At 33.5% G+C, this 26,071-nt stretch overlaps 1 protein-coding gene across 1 annotated transcript in view; it reads left to right on the forward strand.

Moving 5' to 3' along the window:
• LOC123563943 (sperm-tail PG-rich repeat-containing protein 2-like) overlaps positions 1-26,071 on the forward strand; it is a 201,017-nt gene that overhangs the window by 91,451 nt on the left and 83,495 nt on the right. The window lies entirely within an intron of this gene.

Consider the following 26,071-nt stretch of genomic DNA (forward strand, 5'->3'; position numbering starts at 1 on the left):
GAATGTAATATTCATTTGGATTAAGTGATTCCAGGATCAGTCTGTAGAATCTAAAGATTTTATATACATACCCAAGGGGCTGTTCAATTTTACTTGAGTTAGGTAAAACATTATTTCATGTTGACTACCAGGGGAAATGCATTATTTATTGATGTCAGTACCAGTATTTTTTAAACTGCTTCACTTAAGTTTATTAATTCAATTCCAGTTTGTCTGATTATAGCTGTGATCACTTGCGTTGACTATAACGTTTAAAATCAGTGTTCCCAAAAGGTTTGTTTTTGCACAGTTTGGTGTCTACGGCTTGGAAGTCTTGTAATTAAAATTGTAAATAATTGATGTTTTATATACCCAAATGAGTAGATAAAAGGGAAATGATGTAACCGGAATTTATCTCATTTCATCATTTGACTGATTGGTTCCTTTTTTTCCCCAAAAAAATTAAATCACAGAATGTTTGATGGATGAGCGAAAAAACTGGTGGAGATAATTTTTCCAAAACTGATCAGTAAAGATGATGAAACTTATGGAATCTTGTTAAGCACTTTAAATGGTTCTGATTATTTACTTTAAAAGAGTGGAAGCTATTTTTAATCAAATTTAAGATTCATTATTTATAGCCTTACTGATGTAGCAAGTGTCTGTCAACATGCAGGAAATTGTTTTATAGCATAGGTTTGATGCAAAGCTGTAAAAGTGTAATGTACTGGACACTCTTACAGTCTGCTGTACTGAGCTGTTCAGATTCTTACTATATTACTTCTTTACCTTAAATAGATATCTGTCAGTTGCAAAGCCTAAATCTTGGATGCAAGCAATATTGCAGTGTAGCTGTCAGGTAGTATTTAGGCCTTGTACATGGCTTCCACTGAAACAGACTGTAAGTATGTCAAATTACCAAGATCAAATAGGTAGTCTATCAATATGTTTTGGTGGATTAAGTTTTGAACTCCTAAAAGGCAGTCAATATTCTAGACCAAATTGTATATCTTTGTAAAGATTGCCCATGACCCTTCACTCTATTCTATCTTACACGGTCACAATTGTTGGTGTTGCAGAACAAAAGAGACTGTTAGAGTACTAACAATTGCACACTGCATAATTGTCAAGATGAAACATGTAGTCTGTCCTTTGATATTTGTAAGCCAGGTCCTGAACACCTAAAAGGCAGAAAATATTGTACTCCAATCTGGTCATCAGTATTGGATACGCAGTGTGCTCCAAGTCTTTGACTTTTTCCTCTGCTCTGTTTGCAATTCTGGCCTTTGACATCAAAAGCAGTCAGTATTCACAGTACACCACACTGGTCATCAGTATTGGATGCCTTTGCAAAGGTAAAGCAATGTGCTGTAAGTACTGGACTGTATCCTCTGTTCTGATGATAAGTCTGATCTTGGACATGAAAAGGAAGTCATTGTCATAACACAAAACTGTTTGTCAATGTAGACTTTGCAAAGATGAAAAAATGCCTGTTAAGTCATCTACACCTTCCTCTGTTTGTTTATTACTTGTTTCTTGGACACTAAAAGCCTTTCAGAGATCACCAGTATTGGAGTCCTTTGCAAATATAAAACAATATACTCTTAAGTCATCTGTTCTATTGACAAGCCAAGCTAAGTATTCGACACTTGTTTTCAAGACCTCTGCGAAGATTAACAGCAGTATGATTAAAGTCTTGTATATTTCTTCTCTTCTGTTGATAAGTCTGGTCTTGGGACACCAAGAGGCAATCAATGTCATACACTGGTATTAGACAAACTTGAAAAAGTAGAACAGTCGTTCTTTTTATCTTTTGGTAAGTCTGGTCTTGGACACCAAAATGCAATTAGTTTCATGGTTTCATACACCAGACACATCATCAGTGAACACCATAGCAAAGATAAAACAAAAATCAGATAAGTCATTAGAATTGGATGTCTTTGCAAAGATTAAGCAAGGAATGAGTTTTAAGTCCTTGACATTATATAAAGGCAGTATACCAGGTATCATAACCTGTATTATTTAGTATTTGACCCCTTTGCAAAGATCAAGTAGTTTGCTTCATCCCTCTTTCTTCTGTTTTGTTGACCAGTCAGGTCTATGAAACAAAAAATACTTTGCAAGGATAAACCGTGTGTTTTAAGTATTTGGCTCTTCCTTCTGTGCTTTTGACAAGTCAATCTTGGACACATCAAGTAGGCAGTCAATATCATATACCAAACTGGTTACTGGACACCTTTGCGAAGAAAAGCCATGTGCTGTTTCTCCTGTTCTGTTGACAAGTCAGTTTTGGGGCACGAAACAGTAGTCAAAAAATTATACACCAAACAGATGTTCAAAGGTAAAAAAGTAACTGTTTTAAAGCCTTGGCTCCATCATCTGTTCTGTTGACAAGTCAGATCTTGGACATCAGAAAGTTACAAGTCAATATCATACACCAAACAGATCATCAGTGTTGGATACTTCTGCAAAGATAAAGCAATTTGCTGTAAGTCATTGACCCTATAGTGCTTTGGCATCAAGGTTGTTGATTCTACACTACCACCTCATATAGAAGTTATTGTCTGCCAGAAATACATTAAAATAGAGAAGGAATATGTTGCATGGGTGGTAAACGCGCAATCCAATTCCCACTAGGAATACGCTAAAAATGGGTTGCGCGACTTCCGGTGCTAGTGTTGCGCATCAATATATACAAAATCGAGGTAGGTGGGTTTTTGTTTTTGTAAATAATGACACATTTACGAGTGCTTTCGAAAAAAAGCAAAATGCCATTCAACACAAAAATGAATAAAGATCATATGTGTGAAATACCAATTTATTAATTTAAGAATCAGCTCTGTTATCACGAAAACTCTGCTGGCTCGAGCTGTCAAAAAAGCATGGAATCATGAAAAATGCAAATTTTCTAACTCTTGTGCTTTCTTTCTGGAAATGTGGTGCTTCGAATGATCAAACACGTGTAAAACAGTCATGAATATTACATACACTTGAATGAAATGTTGCTTTTGGGGAAAAGATTGGCAAAAAAATAATCGGGAATGGGGTTGCGCCCCGGGAATGGAGTTGCGCCTATACATTATATACATTATGATGTATACGAGCAACTCCATTCCCGGTGCGCAACCCCATTCCCGATGATTATTTTGTCAATTATGTCCCCGTAAGCAGGATTTGAAACAAATAATTTTGATATTCGTTACTTTATAACAGTTGAGTTATCATAAAAAGCATCACATGTCCTCAGATTAGGCATATGAGGTCAGAAACTTCCATTTTTGTGGATTTCATACTTTTTTTACGTTTCGTGTCGCCAGAGTTTTTGTGATAATAGAGCCGAATCATAAATTACAAACCAGATATTTTACACATATGATGTATTATCATATCTGTGTCGAATAGCATTTTGCTTTTTTCGAGAAAATTTATTCTTGTCTCATACTAAGCAAAATCATAACTTCACATACCTCAATTTCGATTTTTTTTTTACGCGCAACACCAGCACCGGACGTTGCGCAACCCATTTTAAGCGTATTCCCGGCGGATTTTGTTTTGCGCGTTTACCACCCGTGTGTTGTGTATTGATACTGCCTTGAAATTCTAAATTTCTAGGAAGTGAAAAAATGTATAAAGTTATATTCTGGGAAATTTCTGGCATATTGCATTGTACAGTGTATTTGCCAGTATTGCACAGTGCACAGTCACATTTATATTGACATTTCCAGTTGTTTGTTTTTATACCGCCACCAAACATGTTTGAGGGGGGTATATAGGAGTCAGTTTTGTCACGTTTGTCGCGTCCCGTCCCGTCGCGTCCCGAAATCTATTATCTCAGTTATTACCAAATGGATTTGATTCAAACTTAAAATACATGTTCCACCTTATCACCCACATCATGTGACACAAGGCGCATAACTCTTGACACCAAGTTTTCATGAATTATGTCCCCTTTTACTTAGAATTTAAGGTTAATTTTGTTGTATTTTCACTATATCTCAGTTATTACTAAATGGATTTGATTCAAACTTAAAATAGATGTTCCACCTCATCACCCACATCATGTGACATAAGGTGCATAACTCTGACACAATTTTTTTTATGAATTATGCCCCTTTTTACTTAGAATTTAAGGTTGATTTTGATGTATTTTCACTTTATCTCAGTTACTACTGAATTGATTTGATTCAAACTTAAAATAGATGTTCCACCTCATCACCCACATCATGTGCCCACATCATGTGACACAAGGTGCATAACTCTGACACCAAGCTTTCATGAATTATGTCCCTTTTACTTAGAATTTAAGGCTAATTTTGTTGAATTTTCACTATATCTCAGTTATTACTAATGGATTTGATTCAAACTTAAAATAGTTGTTCCACCTCATCACCCAGATGATGTGACATAAGGTGCTTAACTCTGAAATAAATTTTTTATGAATTATGTCCCCTTTTACTTTAAATTTAAGGTTGATTTTGATGTATTTTCACTATATCTCAATTATTACAAAATGGATTTGATTCAAACTTAAAATAGATGTTCCACCTCATCACCCACATCATGTGACACAAGGTGCATAACTCTGACACCAATTTTTCATGAATTATGCCCCTTTTTACTTAGAATTTAAGGTTAATTTTGATGTATTTTCACTATATCTCAATTACTACTGAATGGATTTGATTCAGACTTAAAATAGATGTTCCACCTCATCACCCACATCATGTGACACAAGGTGCATAACTCTGACACTATTTTTCTTGAATTGTGTCCCCTTTTACCTAGAATTTAATGTTAATTTTGATGTATTTTCACTATATCTCATTCTGATTGGCTTAGAGCCAAAGGGAAGTAACCTTTTTTAACCTTTGTACTGAGTTTCTTCCCTTAAATTCCAGGAATTAGTCTATTTTTAGAAATCCTATTTTTAGATTTTCAATCTTTTTTATTATAAGTCCTATGTAAAAAGTAAAAACATTTTTCCGTGGTAACATGGGTCGGTAAGACACTTCTTTGTATTCACTTTTAGTGTATCTCTAATATTAGAGATTTAATATATTTACTAGTATTACTATACTAGTATTATACTAGTATTACTTATATGTGGAAGCCCAGGATGAAGTACTCCAAAGTATTTTTAAGATTCCTTATGGTTGCCATTCTTCTGTGACAAGACCGTATGGTGGGGGTATGAGTCACTCCTGTGACAGTTCTAGTTGTATATTCAATTTTCTTATCATTAATAGATGTAGTGGGGCAGAAAATAAGGTATCTGCTGTCAAAATAGTGCAAATGATGATACAAGCATGAAACTTTCAGGAATTGTTAACTAGACGATAGTAACTTCAAAAGTGAAGTGGGCCCTCAATTATCTCTGCTCATTCAAGATGGCCGCCATTTTCAAAATGGCCGCCATTAAGTGCTTTAAGTATGTTTTATTATAAGTAAAAGCAAAGCAGGAACACTCGATATTATGGACAATTATTATTAAAACTTAATATTTAAAGACACTGAGTGTCTAGAAAAAGCTTGTTTTAAATATAAAAAGATAAAAATGGTAGTCAGTTGAAAAATTTGGTTAGTTTTGAAAGAGAGGCATAGGAAATACAGGTGTGACTTCCTAAATGATAACCTTTTTATCATTAACATTACAAATGTTAACTTACCAGTGTTTTTGTGTCACAGTATAGAGCTAATGTCCTGTTATATTTTCAAGCTTTTCTACAAGTGTATGTTTAAATAGCAAATGTACGTATGTATTGACTGTTTCAAGTTGAAAACGAAATCCCACTCTTTTTGAGGTAAGTAAATTTATGCAAGTATCTAAAAAGTAATTACTACCCTTAAAAGTTTAAAAAGTAGTAGCCCTTTTATAATACTACGCACTTTGCAAGTTATTTCAGAAAAAGTTACTTCCCCATATATGCCAGTTTCATTTGTAATTTAATTTAGCAGACGAAGTTTCTTTTGTGATTGTGCACAGTAGATTCCATATTTTCTGCCCCACTGGGGCGGGAATTCCAAAAATAGTGCAAATGACAATAAAAGCATGAAACTTTCAGGAAATAATAACTAGACCATGGGAACTTCAAAAGATAAGTGGACCCTTAATTATCTCTGCTCAATCAAGATGGCCGCCATTTTCAAAATGGCCGCCTAAAATTAGTCTACAAGAATACATAACCCGCCGTTACATGACTGAAATACTTTTGAAGAACGGCGTTAAACCCAAAACAAACAAACAAGAATACATAAGATTGAAAAAAAAGCTACCAGGGAGGGGGAGGCTTGTTGCATTTATATTTATCTAATACGGCTTTAATTCTTTGAGAACTCCCAATAGTAAATATTTAAACTGTTTCAGGTAATGTAAACAAGATGGTGACCATTTCAAAATGGACGTCAGTGCTTTAACTTGAAATATACATTTGGTTAATGAATAGATGTCAAAATATTAATAATCATCGAGCATTGACTGAAATATAGGTATGTTGTTAGACTTACATCAATACATACATTTTGTAATTATATTTATTTAACAAATAATCAAGGCCTCCGAGGGGTTTATCGTCTGATTTACCACGGTTCAGAGTTCTGATGCGTAGGAATTGAACCACGAGGGCGTTAACCCGAGTGGTTAAATACTGAAGCATCTGAATGATGAACCATGGTAAATTAGAGAATAAATCACAAGAAGGCATTGATTGCTTTCATTCTGACATGCTCATTGACATATTTTAATAAATATTATGTTGTACTTCATTTACCCGATGAGTAATTATCGAATGTCATGTGTCACTTTGACGTCATAATTGTTGTCATAATGCTCTCTTACCATCAGCCGTTGTTTATCGCAGAATATACAGAGCTTGATTTCATTTCCTTCTTTGTTTAACTGGAAACCAAACCGAGTCATATTAGAATTGATAATAATGATGTTATTTGTAATGATGATGGCAGTTTTCAAAATGGCTGACCTAATGAAGTCCAAATCATAAGTAAAATTTTCATCTAATCTTCATTAATCTATTTATCAAAGGTCTGTCAATACATTTCACATTAATTTATTGGTAATATCAATATCATAAGCAGTTTATACAAATGGATAATATTTATATATGAAAAATATATACATATATCTGATATCTACATATATCTGAATGTATTGTATTTGATGTTATATTATGAAGAGGTGCAATATATTTATATATATTTTGATTAGAAGATACCTGATTTGAGTCCATGTAAATTGTCAAATCTTGACATTGTTACTAATGAAGACTTAAACATGTAATTCTGCTATTCTGATACATTTTACCATTTAATCGTTGAATTAACCTAGCAGTTACACGAGCATAGCAAAGTGCAAGTTAAATTCACCCTGAAGCAGCTACAGGGTCTAGAGGCACATGCTTTTTTCTGACAGGCACACTTCTGAAGTTCTTGACAAGATGCTGAAACTACTGGCAGAACGGTTTTATTTGTTTGTTATCTAGACATTCCCGACCCCATTCCACAACATCTGGCAGAACTGGTATAGCTGACATTTATTGTGCCCATATATGTCCAGCCTGATATGCAGCACGCTTTGAATGTTGATGCAACGCATCTTGAGTTGGTGGAATCCTATCATATGGCCTTTGTTTCTTGGCAAAAAAGATCAAGTCTAGCCTGATTAACATTAACACATGAACTAGATCTGTCATATAAAAGTACTACAAACTGCTTAAGAATGTCCATATTTTCAATGGTAATGGCCTTTGGTCTGTTGGATAATCTACAATTGTGTTTGTAGCGTCTTAATACACACACAACGTGTTCCACGCTGACAATTTTCCTTTACCGCTGAAGGAAGAAACGGTTTCACATTCTGTGAATGCATGGAAAAATTGAAGACCAAACGCCTTTTTATCAGATTTACACACAATATCAGGTATTGGAACCCATCTAAAGTGCTTGCCATGACCAAATGAGATCCAAAGTTCTTTTAAATTGGGTTTTCTAAAGCAGGAAATAGCAAGAACAACAATCATAATTAAAAGTACTGACACAGAGGTTGTTGTTCTAGCTATTTTCTGCTTTAGTAAACCCAATTTAGAAGAACTTTGGATCTCATTTGGGCATGGCAAACACTTTTGACGGGTTCCAATACATGATATTGTGCGTGAACTTGATAAAAAAGCGTTTGGTCTTCCATTTTTCCATGCATTCACAGGATGTGAAACGGTTTCTTCCTTCAGCGGTAAAGGAAAATTGTCAGCGTGGAACATGTGGTGCATGTATGAAGACGCTACAAACACATTTTGTAGGCTGTCCAACAGACCAGAGGCCATTATCATTGAAGATATGGACATTCTTAAGCAGTGCTGCATATCAAGCTGGACATATATGGGCATAATAAATGTCAGTTATATCAGTCCTGCCAGATGTTGTGGAATGGGGTTGGGAATATCTAGATAACAAACAAATAAAACCGTTCTGGTTTTCAATGCCAGTAGTTTCAGCATCTTGTCAAGAACTTCAAAAGTGTGGCTGTCACAAAAAAAACATAAGACTCTAGATTCTGTATCTGCTTCAGGGTGAACTTGCACTTTGCTATGCTCGTGTAACTGCTAGGTTAATTCAATGATTAAAGTAAAATGTATCAGAATAGCAGAATTACATGTTCAAGTCTTCATTAGTAACAATGTCAAGATTGTGACAATTTACATGGACACAAATCAGATATCTTCTAATCAAGATATATATAAATATACTGCACCTCTACATAATATGACATCAAATAAAATACATTCAGATATATGCAGATATCAGATATATATTTGCATATACATGTATAAATATTATCCATTTGTGTAAACTGCTTATGATATTGATATTACCAATACATTTAAGTGAAATTTATTGATAGACCCTTAACAAACAGATTAATGAAGATTAGATGAAAACTTTACTTATGATTTGGACTTCATTTGGTCGGCCATTTTGAAAACTGCCATCATCATTACAAATATTATATTTATTATCAAATAATTTTAATTACAAAATGTATATATTGTTGTCAGTCTAACAACATACGTATCCTTCAGTCAATGCTCGATGATTATTAATATTTTCACATTTGTTCATTAACCATATGTATATTTTATAGTTATGGCACTGGCGGCCATTTTGAAAATGGTCACCATCTTGTTTACATTACCTGAAATAATTCAAATATTTACTATTGGGAGTTCTCAAAGAATTAAAGCCATATTAGGCAACTATAAATGCAACAAGGCCCCCCTGGTAGCTTTATTTCAATCTTATGTATTCTTGCAGACTAATTTTAGGTGGCCATTTTGAAAATGGCGGCCATCTTGATTGAGCAGAGATAATTAAGAGCCCACTTCACTTTTGAAGTTCCTATGGTCTAGTTATTATTTCCTGAAAGTTTCATGCTTGTATCATCATTTGCACTTTTTTTGGAATTCCCGCCCCACTAATGCATAAATTTCAAAAGGCATTGAAATTCCTCTGGGTATATTCCCTTAATTTGATATTGTTTGAAGTAAGATGATTAAAGCTGTTAATAATTCAATATTTCTGTCATTTAATTAATCTAATAAACTTCTCAAGTAATTTGTTTTTTTTGTTTTGTTTTGGGTTTAACGCCGTTTTTCAACAGTATTTCAGTCATGTAACGGCGGGCAGTTAACCTAACCAGTGTTCCTGGGTTCTGTACCAGTACAAACCTGTTCTCCGCAAGTAACTGCCAACTTCCCCACATGAATTATCAGAGGTGGAGGCCTAATGATTTCAGACACAATGTCGTTTATCAAATAGTCACGGAGAACATACGCCCCGCCCGAGGATCGAACTCGTGACCCCGCGATCCGTAGACCAACGCTCTTACCTACTGAGCTAAGCGGGCGGGCTTCAAGTAATTTGTAATTAGTTTTGTTTTTGTTTTGTAAAGTTTTAAGGCATACAGATTTTCATGGTCAGATGGCTACTTTGCTTCTTTAATGGTGGAGGAACAACTCTTTTGATATTATTTTAGGTGTGCATGTATGAGAGGGGTTGTGGGGGTAGGGGGATGGAGGAGCAGGTTCTCAGTGGGGGAGTAGATTTATTTTGAATCCAAATTGCCCCTTGTAAATCATGGCTGTTGAAAAATAAGGATAACAATTATTTTTATGGTTATAGAAAATTCTACATCAGTGATGCTTTTGTTTTGTCCATAGTAATTCAAAACGATACTTAAACAAAGAAACTTTAATCTACAAAAAACTGAACAAGTCAGATTCATCGGTTGAATTAAAAGTTTCTTTATTCTAAATAATTCATAAAAGAGTAGATAAAAAAAAACAATCTTTCTAAAAATGAAGGGAATTCTGATTTGATTTTGTTTTAAGAATTTAGACAATACAGTTGCATTAATTTCTTTAAAATCCATACTGCCATGTCTGGAATTAAATGTCCAAGAAATACTGGAATTAAATATCTGAGAAATCCAGACAATATTTACCAAATATTTGCTGTTGCTGTCTCTCAGAAAAAGTTCTTCTAGTGGTAAGAAAACATAAACCTTTTGTCATTGTCTTAATGAATCTAATACCATCTAGAAATAGAATGTTTTGTTTAAATTAGAAGTGTCTCATGTAAGTCAAGAATTATAGAATGGGGCAAGGAAGAAAATTTCATTTTCAGACATTGTCATTCTGTATTATATAATATCTTATTTTAAAAATAGCTGAGAAACATTAAAGAATTTCTTAAGAAATACAAGTCTTCTTCTCAGTTTTCAAAGTAAATTGACAGAGCAGTTTCTCGTTATAACTACTCTGGTAAGCAGTATACAGCAGTTATTGCCCTTTTTAGCTCGGCTAAACGAAGTATATGGAGAGCTATCCTACTCACCCCGGCGTTGGCGTCAGCATCGGCATCTTTCTGCGTCCCCATCTTGGTTAAAAAAATTTTTTACACTTTCTCTTTTTCCTCCTTATCTCTGTAATTACTTGATGGATTGCTTTAAACTTAAAATAATTATTCCTCATCATCACCCACATCATATGGCACAAGGGCCATAACTCTCACACCAATATTTCATGAATTATCCCCCCTTTTTACTTAGAATTTCAGGTTAGTTTTGATGCACTTTCGCTCTATCTCAGTTATTCCAAAATGGATTTGATTCAAACTGAAAGTAGTTGTTCCACATCATCTCCCACATCATATGACACAAGGCCCATAACTCTCACACCAATATTTAATTAATTATTCCCCCTTTTGCTTAGAACTTAAAGGTTAATGTTTTGATGCACTTTCACTATATCTCAGTTATTACTAAATGGATTTCATTCAAACTTAAAATAGTTGTTCAACTTCATCACTCACAGCCTATGACATAAGGGCCATAACTCTTGCACCAATATTTAATGAATTATCCCCCTTTTTACATAGAATTTCAGGTTAAAGTTTTAATACACTTTCACTCTACCTCAGCTATTGCTAAATGGATTTTATTCAAACTAAAAATATTTGTTCCACCTTATCACCCACACCATATGATACAAGGTGCATAACCCCTTTTACTTAGAATTTAAGGTTAATTTTGATGCATTTTCACTATATCTCAGTTGTTACGAAATGCATTTGATTCAAACTTGAAGTAGTTGTCCCACATCATCACCCACATCATGTGACATAAGATGCAAAACTCTTGCACCACTATTTTATGAATTATTCCCCCTTTTTGCTTAGAATTATACTTATATAGTGTTTTGATACACTTTAGGCTTAAAATAAAATTAAGTTTGTTTGACCTTTACCTACCGACCCGATAAAATTGCCCCGACTCAAATAATTTTATTGCATTCCAGAGTAAAAAAATATTTTTATTTTCTTATTAGAGGGAAAAAACTTACTTTGGTGCTTGAAACTGGTGATTATTTTATTTAACAAGTGCATAAATAATTATGGCAAGTGAGAAAGTAACCCGCGGTCAGCTAGCAGAAAATCGATAAAGCGGATTGTTTATTATCTTGTGTATTCCGAACACGTGTCAACTATGCCGATAACGTTGCCTAAGGCCATAGGATGCAGACGACAATCAATCCTCTTGTAACCGGAAAGCAATCTGACAAAAGGACATAATCTTACAAATCTAGTATCTAATTTACCCGCGAAACGTAAAGATACCAAAACGTCATGCCGGTAATTTTCCATTCCACGAGCACGTGCGACCTATCATAATATCTAATTTACATCACTCGACGTTACTTTTGTTTACACATACACAAAAAACGCGCATAGTGCATTCATTTTTTGTTATTACCACTTCAACATTTTTAGCACCGCTTAAGAAGTAATATAGTTTGAATTCTATAACGATTTTAATAAGATATCGACAGGAATGTAGGCAAAATTCTATAAAAACGGTCAAATTTAAATTTAGTTCTTTGTAAAATTTCAAACAGTGCGATCTTAATTACTTATCTCGTTCTGAGAGTAAATAATTGATTCATTCTATGGGCATAAAGTTCAGACTTTTGACCAGTAAGTACAAAAAAACAAAATATAAAAAAAAATCTTAAATGATGAAAAAGCGTCAGCAAGTTAAATACATGGCGTAAAACGACTTTTGGCAAACAGATTTATGATAGTGCGGCAAAATAGCTCACAGAGATAGGATATCCACAATTATCGTTTGACACATTTACCTGTCAATTTATACAGGATATTGAATTCGCTTTAACAAATTGAATTCGCTTTAACAAATTAGAGAAGAAACTTTTTTATTGATTAATTTAAAGAACCGAGGCGGTACGATCAAACAGTGATGTGTCACATGGCGCGAAAACATGACGTAATTCCATGACAATCTCGGGCAACTATACCGCTTTGATCTCCACTTCAGATGCCATGATACCGACACACTTCTTTTAGCTCTTTGAGGGGGTGTTAATTGATGATGAAAACAAGGACAATGACTAAGTTTATCAACAGAATAATTACCGATAATTGTTTACGCTTTTTATTTCGCTTTCAACACTGGGTGGATTATGAATATTGTGTCCATATTTTTGGGACACTTTACAAAATAATCATTTTTCGGGAAATAAGTCTTTAGAAAGTGAAAATAACTAGTCCTAACACTTGGAAAATACGGTAGGGGCTAGACTGTGATTATAATACTATCGATGCAGTTATTATGGAGAGCAACAAGGTGGTGGAAATTACAAAAATACAGTGAAAGAAAAATGTCTGCTGTGAAAAGGAAATTTAAGAACATTATGATTGCTTACAAAGGAAACGTAGTGTACATGAGAATATTATTTGTCTACTATGTGTTATATTTGAAATTTGCTTGTACATAATACTGCTTTCACAACAGTGAGAGTATTACGGCAATACGAGGTGTGATTGTTTTTTTAGGCAGTGGCTAGGTATCCGGTTCCGGCTACCTAGACCTTTAGTCTACGTAGCCGGTTCCGGCTACCTAGACTAAAGGTCTAGGTAGCCGCCTCTATATATACATATCGTATATGAACATGTAAGTAAAGTTAGCCGGCTTTAATAAACTGTATCTATAAAAGATTATTTATAAGGATCATTATATTAGTTAAATAAATTACATTTCTTGTGATTTATTATTTGTGTTTTACCTGTCTATTTTGCCGCATTTACGCACAATCATATCTCATCGGCGGACATTTTGTTATGTTAAAACGTACTCGATACATATTCAAGATACAGTGATTCATTCTTAAAAGAAAACGGAACAAACAGTTAAAAAAAGGCAAAACAAAGAGCAGTGCGTAAATACGGCGAAATAAACAGGTAAATCACAAATAGTAAATAATAAGTCACAAAAATGTAATTTATTTAACTAATAAAATGATCCTTTATAACAAAGTTTATCAAAGCCGGCTACCTTGACTTACGTGTTCATTTATGATATGTATATATATAGAGCCGGCTACCTAGACCTTTAGTCTAGGTAGCCCGAACCGGCTACGTAGACCTTTGGTCTAGGTAGCCCGAACCGGCTACCTAGCCACTGCCTTTTTTTTACATCCCTGATTTGTACGGCAGGTTTTCCTGACGAAAACATAGATTGCAGTCTATATAATTACCCCTAATTTAATTATCTGTGAAAATATATTATAAACTGACTTAATTGTTGATTTCAAAATGTCTTAAATCAGAGATCATTTTGAAATGCATTTGTTTGAAGTGAGAAAATCTCAGTTTTCGAATTTCAAGAATTCGACAAAAATTGAAATGTGCTGAAATATTACGGGCTAGATAGTTTTAATATTTTAATTTTGTTATGCCAGGACAAAGAGCTATAAAAATCTTATACTTCTTTTGCCAGGACAATGGCATAATAAATGTCTGATGTTGGGAAACCCAATCTTGTTTCTGTTTTTAGTAACATATGACCAATACGTGCAAGTAGCTTGAAGCTGAAAAAATCATCACTTTTGCTTGCATACTGCCATTTCCGTTGTAAAAACCTTCTAAAACTCAGAAAAAGTTATTATCATCAAACACTTCTGGAAAATATAAAAAAGCTGTAATTCAATAGTGTGTTTAGATGCCAAATATCGCGTATTTTCACGCTATATTTTTTTTGTACTTTTAAGCGCAGATGTAGTGAAAACAATCATGAAAAGACTTTCGATATATATATAAAGAAAAAGTATAGACATGAAAGATACTCAAAACTTTGGTGAAGTTTGCCATATGTGCTAGTTAAGTTTGTGCCCATATTGTGTGTGCAAAGGCTAAGGGTTTATATATTACAAGCATACAATTAACAGAGCATCTTCAGAGATTATCAAGCAATAGGTATTAATAATAGACTTTATTACTGAGACAACAAACATTTTAAAAAACTAAAATATAATAAAATTATTTACCTACCTACCTACCCACTGTAAAAATACAGGGTCGGTAAAGGTCAAACAAACATAATTTTAATTTAGGCCTTATCCTGTCCCATGTGGTTCTGGGACGATCTGTGTATGAAAAGAATTGGAACCACTGCCTTACCCTTGAATGATCGTAAGAGGCAACTAATAGGGTCTTAACAGTTGGTTTTGCTGTAACTCTGTGATTCTAGCAAGTATGCAAATTTTAATTCCATACCTCATGTTTTTATTTCGATGTAAATGAGATGTGAAACCAAAATTTGTAGTCCTGTTTGGCGCCATATAACCTATACTGTGTTGGTGCGCCGTAAAACCCAAATAAATAAATAACTTTATTTTTGCCTCTCTTATTACTTTGAATATTTTTGACACAGACACAAGCTATTGTGCAATGATCTTCATCCACCATTGGAGTCATTAAACACTCCAGTGACAGTTCCAGTTTTCTCAGATGTGCCCAGTTTCACTATCCAGCATTGAAATAGTCGAGCACACTGTCTCCTGTGACAGCTCTTGTTTTATTTGATATGTGAAATTTTTGTAAAACAATTTCCTTTTAATAGATTAGTATAAATATCCATATAATTATGTAGTTTAAAATCAAAGTTGTAGAACTTGACAGTAATTGTACGTTATACTGCCTTATTTCGGAGAGATTGTATTTAGAAGTACTCTGCTTTTAGCATTAAAGGGCCGACTTGGCTATAAATTAGCTTCCAGAGTCTTGTGGTTTTCCCTGACATTAATGCCCATTTTATCATAATGTTTATCGCATTTCAATGATCAGCCATTACCAGGTACACACTAAGGCAATAATGCTGGACATGGTTGCTCTCTGACCATCTGGGTTCCTCTCAGAGAATATGTTCATGCTCCAGTGTGGAATTGCACTTGTGATACAGAAAAAAATATTCATTCAAATGTCATGTGCAATGATATATAAAAAAAATTATAATTATACCAGTAATTCGATAATTTACAGTTCAATCACTGGGAATCATTTTGTAGTACAATGACTAGGTCTGGGAACTAAAACCCACACTACTTAGTACTTGAGTTTCTGTTTCTCTGAAATATATCTTTTATCGTTTTCATCGTTGGGGTTAGATTTTATGAAACACATACTAAGATCTATTGTATTTCAAAGTAATTAAATATGATGTTAGTAATTTATTTACATAAATATCAGAAAATTATGGATTTACAGTCAACTCGTCTCCCAGTCAACTCGTCCCCTATTTGGTCGTTTCGTTCCCCTTGGTGGTTTCAAATTGGTCATTTCGTCACCCTTTTTGAGGTGACACCGTACATTACTATCTATGTGCACGACTGAGATGAATGTGATGAAAGAAATTTATTTCAATAGATATAAGACAACTAGGGAGAGCGTTGGTCGACGGATCATGGGGCCGACAGTTCAATTCCCGGACAGGGCGTATGGTCTCTGTGACGGTTTGATAAAAGGCATTGTATCTGAAATCATTCGACCTCCTACTCTGATAATTCATGTGGAGAAGTTGGGGGTTACATCAAGAGAACAGGTTTGTACCGGTACAGAATCCAGGAACACTTTATTAGGTTAACTGCCCGCCGCCGTTACATGATTGAAATACAAATACTGTTGAAAAACGGCATTAGATCCAAAAACAAACAAAATAACACAATTATGAATGTGATAATAGTCAGGGCTTTCCCCCTATAAATCTACCCCCCCCCCCCACCCCACCCCGTAAAAGGAGGTACACCCAAAGCATAAAAACAACATGTCTTTATTCCAGATTCCAAAATGAGTGTTACCTTTTTTTTTGCTGTTTTAAAATAGTTTTGATAAATGTTATGTATATTTTGGTTACCAAAGGAACAGTTATGCTGTTTAACAATTACTGAAATGCTTTATTAGGCAATCTATTAATATTTTACACAAAAAATATTTTTACATAGATTTTGAAATTTGAAAATATTTCCACAAGAGCATTATCCCAATTCCACTGGTTTTAGTTGCATTCCCAAAATGATGAAGAAAAGGCCAGATAGTAATTTATTTACATAACTATAAATGTCTGCGCATATACATGTATAAAATAAAATTAAAAAACAGATGAAAAAAGAATAATATACAGTAAATTTACATATATGTAACAATAAATGTATTTACAATAAATTGCATATCAAATATTCCCAATGAAATGGATTTATTTCATGGAAAGATAATATCAATATACATGTATAATGAATAATAATATACTCTAGAAATATAATAAGCCGAATCAATTAGGACAAGTGAATGGATAACGACATGGAAACAGTAATAAACATACACTATTGTAGTTTATTTTGTGTTATAAGTAGTTGCATTACTTCATGTTTTTTTTAGTTTGACACAAATACCGTAACGTCATAATAACGTTAGTGCTGAATAGTTTAATTTGTTTATTTTTATCTTGTTTTTTTTTGGGGGGGGGGGGGGATATTTTTTGAGATTCAGAGTTCAACTTTTGTATTCTCTCAGAGATATTTATACAGCATACATGCTTGGTGTGAAATTTCAACATGTAACAACGCACACCTGATTCCGAAAACTGACCAAATTAATTGCTCTCTTGCAATTCATGCTGGGCGTAATGGCCATTAAATTTCCATGTTATAGCTGTAAGCAGATAACTGATAAAAGTTGCCTGGAGAACCAAGTCGGCCCTTTAAATTGTTACGCTAGTAAGGGAGTTCAAATTCAAAAAAGAATTCTTACATTCCTGTTACTTTAAAGACCAATATTACTCTGTGAAGCCAAAAAGTAGTAATCAGTATAAATGTTGGTCTGTAGCAGAGTTGACTGTATTTGACTCGGGGAAGAATATCAATATTCAGTACAAAATTTAAATTTCAAATTTCTTAAAAAAAAAAGCTATTAACAGAATGAATTTTTCCATACTTGAACTTTTTTTAGCAAAAATTTACAATTTTAACAATTCTGAAATTTCTAATAAAAAGCATTTATATGCTTCACAGTGACAGCTGACAGGAAGGTTTTGTAAAGATTTCTTGTTATTGGAGAGTTGTATGAAAATGGCCTTAGCTGCAATGTATTTTTACAGTGAAATTAAAATTAAGTACATTTATTTAAGTTTTAGTGATTTGCTGAAGTATCTGAATAAAACTTAAAAAGAAAATCTTCAGCTTTATTTCTTTACTAAAATATGGAATTTTTAATGTATATTATTTGGAAAGTCGTTCTTAAACTTCTAGTTTTGCTTAGAAACTCTTTTAAAAAATTCAAACAGTGGGTCTCTATGAGAAAACCTGTATTAATGTATGATGTAATTATGTCTCCCACCACACAGTGGTGCGGGAGACATAATTTACTCCAGTCTGTGTGTGTGTCTGTCACAAACCTTGTCCGCACCCTAAGTCGAACATTTCTCATCTGATCTTCACCAAACTTGAACAAAATGTGTTTGACAATAAGACCTCGGCCAAGTTTGATAACTAGCCAAATCCGTCCAGGCACTTTCGAATTATGGCCATTGAATTACTGATCGAGTCCACTTGTCCAAGCCATCTAGAGAAACTAGACATTTTTCATAGGGGCAGTTGTGGGAAAAAGCTTGTCCGCACTCTTAAGTCGAACATTTCTCATCCGATCTTCACCAAACTTGAACAAAATGTGTTTGACCATAAGACCTCAGCCAAGTTCGATAACTAGCCAAATCCGCCCAGGCACTTTTGAATTATGGCCCTTGAATTACTGATTGAGTCCACTCGTCTAAGCCATCTAATTGGGTCCACTCATCTAATCCATCTAGAGAAACTAGACTTTTTTCATAGGGGCAGTTGTCGGAGACATGCGCTTTTCTCAAAAGCATCTCTAGTTATGATTAATAGTTTGAAATACTTTGGGGGTGTGTGTGGTGGTGATATTAGTCTGAAATACTGGTGGGAGAGTGTTCTTGTGTTTATATGCAGAAACTAGAAGTACTAATAAACTTTGATAATGTGGCAGTTGAGTCCAATAAGTCCAGGGGTGTTCAAAGATAATCTGTCATAGATCTTTTGCAAAGCAATTATTGGATTTACCTGTATTGGAACATAAACAGTGTCGATTGTATTGAGGTCAGCTGCCACATTATCAAAGTTTAGTAGTACATTTGTAGGAGTTTACCCCTAAAAAAATCTTAAAAGAACATTACTTCCTGTTTCATATCATAAAACAGTTGTACAAATTGATCAATAAGTAACAGATTTCATTCAGATATTTAGGGCAAATTATTTTTTGCCTATCATCCTCGAAAGGTTGGTTAATGAATGCGGCATGCTCGGAGCCACTAAATTAGACTGTACAATGAATATTGGATGAATTGACTTACATGTAAATGTTGATTGGGAAAATTCATTACATTTATTGAATATTGCAAACTGTAGTAAATGAGAAAAGTTGTGAGCTGTTCCATTGGTGCCAGTTCCTTGCTGATGCGACAGAAAACTTGAACAATTTTGGAAAAATATTAGTTTTGCTTTGCATCTTATATAACGTCTAATTAAGTATGTGATGAGGTCTGAAACTAAGCTTTTGCTCTGTTAAAGGACAGTACACCAGACAAGAATCAGAATGAAGTATGATAGATTAGGTAATTAATAAATTACAATAATTATTGTTTTATTTTTACAAAAATTTACGAATTGTGCTACTTCTGCAAATTTATAATGGGTGTTTAATAATCAAAAAGCATTGTCTATGAATGTATTCATTGAAAATGAAGTCAAAAATTTATGTCAGTGGAAGTTGAAACGTACCAAAATGAAACTAATTTGAATACAGTGAAAGCAATTTCTGTAACATTCTGCAAAAAATTGTGTCTCAACATAGCTGATGTTCTGTTTTATGTTAAAAATGTCTCCTTGCACAAAAAAGACATGGTACATTATACCCCGTGGGAACATTAATTAATGATTTCATTTTTTTAACAAGAATCATTATTACCCTAAATTTAGGTTGGGCCTGTAAGCGATAAAGAACTTGGAATGCTAAATTTGCAGTTTGAAATTTGCTATATATTTTCATCAGTGTAAACAAATAACTTCTGTAACAGGAAAATAGTGTGAAGCTTAATCCTTAGCACAGTTTCAGCACACTTTTACTTGTGCTTTTTCATTTAAACTTACATTTTCAGTTGTAACAAAAAGCTCATTTTCAGTTGTATTAGAAAGCTCAATTTCTATTGTAAAAGAAATTGAATCAGAAAGCTCATTTTCAATTGTAATAGCTTGTTGTTACAAAGTTCATTTTCAGTTGGAACTGAAAGCTCAATTTCAGTTGTATTAGAGAGCTCATTTCCTATTGTAAAAGAAATTGTACCAGATTTGTGTTGGAAGCTCATTTTCAGTTGTACTGGAAAGTTCATTTTCTATTGTAACAGAAAGCTCATTTTCAGTTGCTGTTACAAAGTTCATTTTCGATCATAACAGAAAGCTTTATGGTTTTAACTGAATCGCTCTGACTTGGAATGCATTTGATTGTATGTATTGCAGCTTATTGATTGGCACTGTTGGCGCCATTACCGTTGATCTACGATCTAACAGAAGCCACCTATGATGACAAAAACATTGAAATGATGGTGAAAAAATGCATCTGATGGTGCTGCTGTTGTCTTGTGGGTTAAGAATTTTTTATATCTGAGACTAAAATCTGAAAGGATTTTGTCTATGTGATGATATGATATGGTTGTCTATCAAAAAATCTTTGTGACTACTGAAACATAAAATAGACATTAAAATTAATCCTGCCAGCATCAAACAAACTTGCTGTCAATATTTTTCAGAAAAATTTTTCTGCAACAGAGAACATAGTTTTTTCTAAAATCTGTTTTCTTGCAGCGAAAACAAATATTTTACAGATAAATCTTTGATGTTTACAATAATTGAACACACTTGAAGGATTACTTAATCAAATCTTTACCAAAAAATCTTCATAACTAAGTTGTAAATGTCATCATTTTTTAACAATTTTATCTTAATAACAGGAGAAAAATCTTGTTCCTTCAAAGTTGACTTAGTCTCAGGCCGGTTGAAATCTGTCCCAGCCATCAGTAGCTTGACACATCTGCTTTGTAGATATCTGCATTTGCCAGGACAAGATAGTGAGTTAAGGAAAGGTGTATTTGAGCAGTCTTCATTCTTTAGCTTTTTACATAAAACAGACATTAAAAACTGGTCATATTCGATCCTTTCCACTTAAATATTCAATCCTTTCCACTTAAAAGGTTCTTTTGTCATTTGTGAAGTCCATTCTAGTATTGAGTGACAAAGAAGGACTGTAGAGCATCCCTGTCCTTTATCGGACACATAAATGATGCCTGCGATCGTAGTTCTTAGAACTTACTAAAGATTTAATACTATGAACTAAGTAAGAGTCTGCAGTAATTATGCATTTCATCCATATGTAACAGTCTTCTCATGTCAATGAGATATTTATGAGAATAACTGCTGATAACTAAAAATAAAAACAGGAGCTTTTACTTCTGTAGAATTTTATGATTTGTCACTTCTCATCCATAAATGTAGAGGCGGGTATCATAAAAACTTTTCATGACTTCAAGTGAAGATTCCAGTGTCAAAGTCTGGTTGCTCAACTTCCTGTTGGCTGAAATGTTTTATTGTGACATTTGCATAACGGCAGAAAATTACGAACTAAACTTCGAAATGTCTGCTTTGAATAAAACCAAACATGTTAATAGAAAAAGAGTTTATGTGATAACATTTTGGAGCATATTTTTAACAAGAGTTTGTATGTAATATGACATCTAAAGTGGTTCCCCACAATTTAATCTCTAACCTTCAGCATACAGAAGCAATCATGCCGTTTATTGTCAGCTTCTGTTTGAACTTCTGTAAAAAATTAGGAGATTTACAAGGCTGTCAAACATTTTTTTCAGGGGAGCAAAAAATTGAAAAATTCTGGGGTATCTATGAAGCAGGTAATATGTTGTGACACGTATTGATAAAAAAGTTGTAAATATTCCTTCATGTGCCAGGCAAAAACATAAAAAGAGGTTGGTGTTCTGTAACTGTTTCTAATTGAATCTGGAAGACTTTCAGGAGATGGTTGTAACATTATAGGGTGCTAAATAGTAACTGACAGGGCTTTCATGCTTTTTGTTATATTCATATATCTGTAAATTGTAAGTACCTTATTACTTGCAAAACACCCTAACCCGATTCTTGCATTTATAAAAGGAGGTTAGATGATGTTTGTTTATGCCTTCTGTTGTTATATTTTTTCTCCAATCAAAAGTAACAATGTTATTTATTGTACCCCCGACAACAAGATTGTAAGGGGGGGTATACTGGTTTCAGGTTGTCTGTCTGTCCGTCCGTTTGTCTGTCCATAGACACAATCTTGTGCGCACCATCTCTCCTCATCCCCTTGACACAATTTAATGAAACTTCACACAAGTGATCAGTAACAAAAGTAGCTGTGCATGGGGCATGTTAGGTTCTTTCAGAAAAAAAAATTGCAGAGTATGGGTTCTTATGTTTTTTGTCTGGAGTACTTCAGAGATGTGAACATTTGTGCGCACCGTCTTTCATCTTTTGTACATTTAATCTGAAATGTCAATACAACTGAACACTAACGATCTTGCATTTATAGGAGTTAGTGATGTTTGTTTATGCTTTGGTTATTTTTTTCTCAACAAAAGTAACATTTATTTTTGTCGCAAAATTGTAGGGGGGTTATGGTTTCAGTTGTCTGTCTGTCCGATCCGTCTGTCATATGAACAATCTTGTGCGCACCATCTTCCTATCCCCTTGACACAATTTAATGAAACTTCACACAAGTGATCAGTAACAAAATAGTGTGCATGGGCATGTTAGGTTCTTTAGAAAAAAATTGCAGTAGTTATGGGACTTTGTTTTTGTTGCTATACTATTCATAGAACATCTTTGCACCGTTCTTCTCATCCCCTTCAATTTATCAACTTCACAAGTGTCGTAACAAAAATTGCAGGGTATGTTATTCTTTCCAAATACATTCATCCTAGTGAAGCTCTAGTTTGATAAGTGAATATAAACTATAAATCTGTCATTTTTTAAAATAAATACTTTTTTTTGTAAATTTTGAAGGGTAGGGTATTAGGGAGGAAGCTTTGATATGAGGTATACAGTATGTTTTATTTCTGTTTATTTCTATTCAAAAGATAAGGTTTTTGTTATTTTCTTTCAAAGTGTGGTTAAAACAAGTTTGTTTTTTTTTTTGGGGGGGGGGGGGGGGGGGGGGGGGGGGTTGCATTGTTTTTAATTTGCTATTGCACAATTATTAAAGGTCGCAATAGTTAGATAAGAAGCATTGTTCAGCTGATTTGTTACATTAAAGAAGTTTGCTAATAATTCCATAGATTACTTAGATATATAAATTTAATACTTCCGTGACCTTTTGTGACTTGAAGTACTATTTTATAGTAACACTCAGTAACTTAAAGGTCACTGAAGTAGCAAGTCATTTCACATTGACAAATACATTTAGTGAAGATTGGTTACAAAGTAAAGCTGAACTAAAGCCACATTCCTCCAACAGCTATTTTTCACGAGACTCTGCCTACTTACAGTTACAATGACAGATTCCGAACTTTCTCAAACACATATGAATTAAGGGGCTCCTGTTTTTCAGATCCAAGTGAAAACCATAGTCCAGGTGTAAAATGGATGATTGGGCCCAGATGTTTAATGTTAAAAATATATAAAGATACCTCTATAATTGCAGTTGTTTATTATATACCATATAGTATATGGTTAATCTATATCTAAACTGATCATAAACAACATCTAATAATCTTTTTTCCTGTAGCCAACAAATGCCAGAGATGAATTTTGAACTCTTGACTTCCAATTACTAGCAAAAACATGCTCATTACAGGGGATGCATGTCCTAAATTTGTCATAAAAATGTTACTTCCAAAGTGCAGTAATCTTGGTTTTATGATAGTTTAACTCTATGAAGGTTTTATGGATTGGTAAAATTTTATTGAAAATGACAAAAACAGGCTTTGCTTGAGGTTAAGGTCTGATAATAGTGTAATTACCTCCCTTTTATAAGGACTAAATTAGTTAAGTGGGTATATCTGAGTTTTGTGTTCAATTATGAAAACTATAACTTGTGTTCTGGAATTTCCTGAATTTTGTTATAGAAGAATGAATGCATAAAAAAGAATATGATTATTCTTTCCACATTTATTTTTAAAGCATGCTTTGTGGTGAAATACTATGAAATAAAGCTGATTATCTACACTGTTTCAGACTAGTTAAAATATCTTTTTTATTTTTCACTGGTACAAAACTATACATTTGAATGGAAAAGAATATATGAATTATATGTAACATTAGTTACTAATTCATTAAAGATATAGCTATGTAATAAATACACTACCATAAAATACAACACTAATAATAATAATAAAACACCACTATATTCAAATGTAAATGAAATTCAGTAATCTCACAGAACTATTTAACATCTTTTCAACATAGATATTGTGAGACCATGACATTTTGACATCATGACACAATGCATGTGATATTGCAGGGGTAAAATGGGTATAATTTGGTTTAAACAGCTGAAATATATAAAATAAAAAGAAAATTTGTTTGTTTTACATGTAAGATAGAAATTATCCTGTCATTTGTGAACACCGTATTTTACATTTTGAATTTCATTTGTGAAAATATTGCATCTGGGATATATTTCAGTCTTACACTTAAACACATAATATTTTGAAGTAAATATTGTTTTTGTACTTGAAATTCATCAAAGTTCTTCATCATTCTCCTTAAAAGTCATCAGTTGTCCCTCAGATTAATGTTTAAAACATTGTTTGCAAAATTTGTTAAGAACCTTTATCTCATTTGCGTCTTTGCTACTTCATCTATGTCCTGTATAACTTAAAAATTCTCAGCCATGCCCTATGAGGCAAGTACAATATTCAAGCCCTTAGAATGAAAATTAATGATGTTTGAGGTTTGCTTTGCCATACCAATATGTCATATTTATATGGTGGATAATCAGTAGAAATTATAATGTAAGTTACAATGGTTTGATGGCCTACACAGCTGTTTTCTGGTATTGTTATGATTATTTTATCATACAAGTTATGTCATAAGAGGGATTTACTTTCTGAGCTATACCATAATGAAGTAAGTGCAGACCACCCTTTCTGATTATTTAAACACAACCTCTGGGAACTCCTGTTTTACAGTTTTTGTCAAGAAAAAACTTTGAAAGCATTAAAATATTCATTTTTAAACTTTTGAATCATTGCACAAACCATTTCCTATATGGGTTATTACAGACAAATATTTTTTTATTTTCTGTTATTCCTATTATATACCATTTTACATAACAAATGGGAACATTTGTTCCAGTTGACCTCACTTCCTGCAGACAAGTCCTATGAATTATGGGTAATCTTTGTCTCTGAAAAGCTTGCTGATGAGTCTGCAATGCATTCTGGGATTATGTTGCTTCCTGTTTTTGCTGCATAAATTTTCACATAACTTCTGTTTTTCATGGTCTGGCCAGTCATAAATAAGTCATTTTGGAATTTCAGTTGTCATGGTATTTTCTTCAATTATAGAAACAAGCTTCTCTTGTCAGTTTCACTTTCAACTGATACTTGAAATGAACAGTGGCAGAATTTGTTCCAAATTTTTGCCCACTTGCATCAGTCTGAGCTCTACAGCAGTGGAAATCTAGCTAAGTCATAAAACACAATCATCTTAAATGACTCAATACTAAAGATTATGTGTTCTCAAACCTTTCAACATCTGTTAAATTTCAACTGTTGAAATTCATGGTTCCAGAAAATTAAATGAAGATTTGTTGCTTTCAGGTTGCTGGGGATCAATTTGCATAATGTGTGAATCATGACTTTAAGTCATAATTATCAAACATATAACTTGTTGAATGTCAGATTAGTGTCCCTGGAGAACCTGATGCCATCCCTAGAGAACCTAATTCCACCCTCTGTGCTTTAAATGCTGTAACAATAAGATGGTATTTAATGTTATCATCCATTAAATTTTTATCTTTTTATAATGAGGAATGACATTCTCTTTTAAGGGATATAAAAGTCGGCTCCTTTTTCTTTAGTCATAGATGTTTGATATAACAGTGTTTTGCTAAATAT

The sequence above is a fragment of the Mercenaria mercenaria genome, chromosome 2 (assembly GCF_021730395.1).
Source record: "Mercenaria mercenaria strain notata chromosome 2, MADL_Memer_1, whole genome shotgun sequence".
Classification (NCBI taxonomy): domain Eukaryota; kingdom Metazoa; phylum Mollusca; class Bivalvia; order Venerida; family Veneridae; genus Mercenaria; species Mercenaria mercenaria.